General features: G+C 38.3%; 1 pseudogene; it reads left to right on the forward strand.

Moving 5' to 3' along the window:
• The first annotated feature begins 4,796 nt into the window (after window positions 1-4,796).
• Window positions 4,797-5,135, forward strand: LOC141516497 (elongin-C pseudogene; annotated as a pseudogene).
• Window positions 5,136-5,990: the final 855 nt, after the last annotated feature.

Genomic DNA, 5,990 nt, shown 5'->3' on the forward strand with positions numbered 1-5,990 from the left:
CATAATGTTGATTTGTAAATTGTTCTCTTGTCTCTTAGTCTTATCGCTCAGCATTAGATCCCATAAAACATTCCATGCTTCTCCAAGGTCTGACCACTTATTGTTTCTTTTATAACAATAATATTCTATAGTATTCATGCACCACAACCTGTTTAGCCATTCCCCAATTGGTGGGCATCTCCTCAATTTCTAATTCTTTGCCATTACAAAAAGACCTGCAGTGAATATTTTGCAACATGTAGGACTTTTTACATTTTTTCCAATTTCTTCTGAATACAGTCCCAGAATTGAAATTGCTGAATGAAAGGGTATGAAGAGTTTTATTGGTCTTTGGAAATAGTTCCATATTGCTCTCCAGAAGGGTTGGATCCATTCACAGTTCCACCAGCAATGGATCTATGTCCAATACTCCCCACAGCCTCTCCAATATTGATCATTTTTGCTTTTTCTCATCTGGACTAATGTACTAGCTGTGAGATGTTACCTCATTATTGCTTAACTTGCATTTCTCTAATCAATAGTGTTTTTGGAACGTGTCCGTTCATATCCTTTGACCATTTATCAATTGGGGATGGATTTGTGTCCTTATAAATTTAATGCAATTCTCTCTATGTTTTAGAAATGAGACCATTCTCAGATCTCCTGGTTGTGAAGATTGTTTCCTAGCTTTATGCTTTTCTTCTCATTTTGGTAGTATTGATTTAATTAGTGCAGAACTACTTTATTTGATTTAGTCAAAATCATTCTTTTTGCAGTTTATAATGTGCTATAATTCTTATTTGGTCATACATTTAAGCCTTTTCCATAGATCAGCAAGCCAGAATATTTTTTTGGTCTATTGATTTATCTATGCTATTGTAATGTCTAAATCTTGTATCCATTTTGACCTTAATTTGATATAGGGTGTGAGATATGGATTTTCCAGTTTTTCCAACATTTTTGTCAAATAGAGAGTTTGTATCCCAATATGTAATTTAATGAAAACCAAAGTTATTTATCTTTTAATGTCCATGGTATCTATACTTATCTTGATGTAAGGTATGATAACTTGCTAGTCTATAACTTCATTTTGACCATATTGTTGTCAATTTTCTAAGTAATTTTTTAATGAATTAGTAAATATTAAGCTAAGAAGTTGGGTCTTGGGTTTATGAAACGGTTATAGCTACAATAAATGGGTAATTAGATCTAACCTGAAGAAGAGTAGTTAGGGATGTTAGAGAAAAAATATTGGGAAAAAATGAGAGTAATGAGGGAAAATTATGAAAACAAAATTAATAATTTTGTAACAGAGGCAGAAAATATAAAGAAAAAACAATACCATTAAAATTGGAATCAGTAAACTGGTAAAAGAGGCACAAAAATCCACTGAAGAGAACTCCTTAAAAAGTAGAATTGGTCAAATGGATAGGGAGGTACAAAAAAATCAGAGTAAAAGAAGTCTCCAATAGCAAAATTGGCCAAATGGGAAAAGAAATCTTTACTTTAAAATAAAAGATGAATTTTATACATTGAATATTACAAGTTTCCCCCTAATCTGGCTTCCTTCCCCACCCAACCCCCCACAGAAGACAGTCTGTTAGTCTTTACATTGGGTCAAAGAAATCTTCCTAAAGGAAATAATTCCTCCAAAGTGGAATTGGGCAAATGGAAAATTGAATGACTCCATGGGAATAAAGAGAAAAAAAAAACAGATTCAAAAGAAGGAAAAAATAGAGAAAATGTGAAATTTCTCAAAAGAACAAATAACTAACCAGGAAAATGTCGAGGAGAGTTAAATTAAGAATTATAGAATTGAAAAAAGGTATTATAGGACTTTACAATTTTTTTTAAAAAGGAAATATAGGAATAAAAAGCAAATTATAAGACTAAGAAAAATACTAAAAAAGAATTGTAGACTGAAAAAAAAAAAGAATTATAGGACTACTGGAAGGAACATAGGCAAAGAAAGCTTATGAATATGATATCTCTAGAGATCCTCCAGGATAGCTTGGATGTAGAGGCTAAAAGAGAATTCGGGCCCGTGCCTGCTCCCCTCCTGAAAGAGATCCCGCATCAGCCCCGGCAGGCTCTTAGGACCCAAATGCAGACTCTCGGGTCCCACAACGTCTGTGAAGCCCCCAGGAGCCAGTGGGGCCCTTGGCGCCAGGCTCGGGGCAGGGAGGCGAGGAGGGGGCGGCAGCAGGAGGCCCGGGCAGCGCCGGGGGCGGCCTCCAGGGGGCGCAGCGGCGGGGCAGAGCAGCCTCTGCTGAGGCCCCGGGAGCCGCCCCCACCCCGGGCTGGGGGCGGGGCTGGAGCAGAGCCAAGATGGCTGCCTGAGAGGAGGCTGCTCCGGAGCTCTCCTCCAGAAGCTTCCAGAAGCCTGCCCCGGGGCTCCGCCGGCTGCAGGAGATGGCCAGGTGCAGGGAGGCGGTGCTGCAGCCGCAGGTAAGCCGCAAGGCCCCGGGGAGGCCCTGCTCCTCGGGCTGGGGGGGGCGGCCGTGTGGCCGGGCCCGGGGGCTCCAGCCTCGGGCTCCCTGGGGTGTCGGCTCCTGCTCCATGCGGCCCGGACCCCCGACCCGGCGGCCCCGTGCTCGGCCCCCAGGAGGGAAAGGGCGGGGGGAGACGGGCGAGGCCTCAGGACCTTGTGGCTTTTTCCACATTCAGATTCCGGCTTTTTCCGCGTTTACATCCCGGTCGCCCTCCGGGTCCCCGTTCCCCCATAGTGGGACACGACCCTCCTCACAACTCCAGGCAGAGGGAGCGCTTGTGGTCATCCAGGGACCGGACTGGCAGGAGAGCGGTCAGAACCTCTCATAAGATATTAAAAGCATTGAGATCCCCAAGTGGATAGCACCCCAGCCCTGGGGTCAGGAGGACCTGAATTCTAGTCCTGCCTCCCAAACTTAATACTTATCTAAAAGTGGCCAAATCACTAATCCTCATTGCCTTAAATATAAAGAAAAAAAAAGAATTGAGGTCCCTGGAGGTGGGGGTAGGTGTCCCTATAATAACTCAGAAGTTTGGGAAGCACCCCAGAACCAGGTCACAGGTTAAGGTCAAGAGTACACAACCAAAAAAAAAGGAACCTGACCTTGGAAAATTACTTTGATCTCATAGAGGATCCAAACACAGACTTAGGAGATGGAAAAGTCCAAGTTTCTGTATTCAAAGCCTCCAAGAAAAATAGGAAATTTGCTCAGGCTCTGGAAGCACTCAAAAAAGATTTTGAAAATCAAGTAAGGGAGGTAGAGGAAAAAATGGGAAGGAAAAAGAGAGGGATGCAGGAAAATCATGAAATCCAAGTCAGCAGCTAGGTGAAGGAGACACTGAAAATAGTCAAAGACTACAAGATGTTAAATACCAGTTTAAGTCTGATGGAAAAAAAAAAACTACCCAAAAAGCTAGTGTTGAGAAGAATAGCTTCAAAATCAAAATTGACCAGATGGAAAAGGAGATAAGAAATCTCCATGGAAGAAAAAACTCCTCAATATATAGAATGGAGCTAATTGATGCTGAAAAATTTGTGAGGAACCAAAAAACCAGAAAATAAAGAAATGAAAAACTAAAAGCAAATATGAAATATCTCATAAGGAAAAAAAATGGGGGTAGCTATGTGGATATAGAACTAGCCATTAGGTCAAGAGAATCTCACTTCAAGTCCTGTCTCACACACTTAATACTTCCCTAGCTGTGCAAGTTTGGGCATGTTACTTAACACCACTGCCTTAAATAAATAAACTTATTAAGAAATATTTTTATTCTAAACTTAACATATGCTAAATAGAATGATCATTTTCATTTACATGGTAAAGCAGAGTAGGGTTATGCTTAAAATTGTGAATCTCTATTCCATAGAACTTGCCTTTCTCCTTCATGCTACCCTAATTTGCTTATTATCATCCTTTTATTAGACTCGTGTACCTATTTTGAACTTATTTGGGCATTTGGTGTGAGAAGTTGGTATATATCTACTTTCTTATAATCTACTTTCCAGTTTTTCTCGCATTTTTTATAAAACAGTGAATTCTTGTCCACAAACTGGGGTCTTTGGATTGGCCAAACAGTAGATTGATATTTTCATTACCTATTAAGCATTATATGTCCAGTCTACTTCACTAATCTGTAATTCTAACTCTGAGGAAATACCAGATTGTTTTGATGATTACCTTTTCTAATGCAGTTTGAAGTCTGAAATTGCTAGGCTATCTTTAAAAAAATTCTCTAGATATTCTTGCCCTTTTTTTTTTTCAGGTAAATTTTATCATTGTTTTTTCCTAGCTCTATAAAATCAATTTTGGATGTTTGATTGGTTTGGCCCTGAATGAATAAATTAATGTATAGGGAATTGTCATTCCTATAATATTGACTTGGTCTACCCATGAGCAATTATTGCCTTTACAGATCTGTTTTTATTTTTGTGAAAATTGTTTTGAATCTTTTGAATATAGGTCCTATGTTTGTCCTCACAGGTAGATTCCCAAATAGTTTATATTTTCTACATTTATGCTCCTTTATTCTTAAAGGATATGACAAATTCTATATGAAGTCAGGAGGATATGAGTTCAAGTTCTTTCAAAGACCGTTAATAATTGCATAGGTGTGTGATCTTGGGCAACTCATTTAACACCACTGCCTTTAATAAATAATATTATTTAGAGACGGCGGTGGGCAGCTGGGGCCTGTTGGGGGGGGGACGGCCCTGGGAGCAGGGGCTGTAGCAATGAGTCAGGACCGAGCCGTGGTTGCTGCAGCACCAACAAGAAGGTGTTTTGTTAAAATTCCTGTGGAAACAACATATAATGTCATAAGGCATAATGGATGGAGAAGAGAAAACATACGGTGGGTGTGAAGGCCCAGATGCTATGTATGTGAAATTGATATCTTCTGATGGTCATGAATTTATTGTAAAAAGGGAGAATGCTTTAACATCAGGAACAATAAAAGCCATGTTAATTGGCCCAGGTCAGTTTGCTGAAAATGAAACCAATGAGGTTAATTTTAGAGAAATTCCATCACATGTACTATCAAAAGTATGCATGTATTTTACCTACAAGGTTCGCTACACTAACAGCTCTATAGAGATTCCTGAATTCCCAATTGCACCTGAAATTACATTGGAATTGCTGATGGCTGCGAACTTCCTAGATTGTTAAATAAAATAAATTATAATAAACTGTTAATTTTTTCAGTATTTAATACCTGTAGTTGAGTTAGTAACTTTTTTCATATAGCATGTTGTGTGGTGGGGAGGTGGTAGTTGCGAACTGTAAAGTTCATTGCAAAGCAGATACTTTCAGGCCTTTCTTTTGCATAAAAATCAGTTGAAATTTGTTTTGCAACTTAAATAAAATAAGGATATTTCCACTAAATGAGAAATAAAATAATATGCCAGTTAGTAGATGGCTATGCCTTATCCTTTAGATGTGGTTCTAAATATTAGAACAGTGATTATAATGAGTACTGAAATTTAGGCAAATACTACAGATTTATACTGGCTAAGTATTTTTAGGGCTTTGGTTTTTATTTTTGGACAGGGAGGGTTAACTTGAATCTACCATATCATAGCAGTCTAGCTTTATTAGTTATGCAACTATTTTGCATTGTCAACTTCTGTTTATAAATATGGCTTGGCCAAAACATTAATTTTCTAATAACTCTTGAATACATAAGAATTGATCTTATGTGTCTTTTGATAAATTGCAGTCGTGTTAGCATATCAAAATGTATCTGCATATCTGTTTTTGTCATACTACTTAAGTGTTGTTTTTCTTTTAAAATAATTATGGAAGATTGTTAGGTATAGCTTTTCCAGTAGCAAATTTTTAAGAACTTTAGCCAAGTTGTCAATAAATAATCACAGGCCTAGATAGCTATGGCTCTGAAAACTTAGGGATAGTAATACAATATCCTTTTTGAACAATCCAAAGTACTGTACTTAATCATCTAGCTAAGAAAGCTTCCTTTGCAATTTACTTTTCACTTATTACATTATAAAAGCATTACTTAAT

The sequence above is a fragment of the Macrotis lagotis genome, chromosome 3 (genome assembly GCF_037893015.1).
Source record: "Macrotis lagotis isolate mMagLag1 chromosome 3, bilby.v1.9.chrom.fasta, whole genome shotgun sequence".
NCBI lineage: Eukaryota > Metazoa > Chordata > Mammalia > Peramelemorphia > Peramelidae > Macrotis > Macrotis lagotis.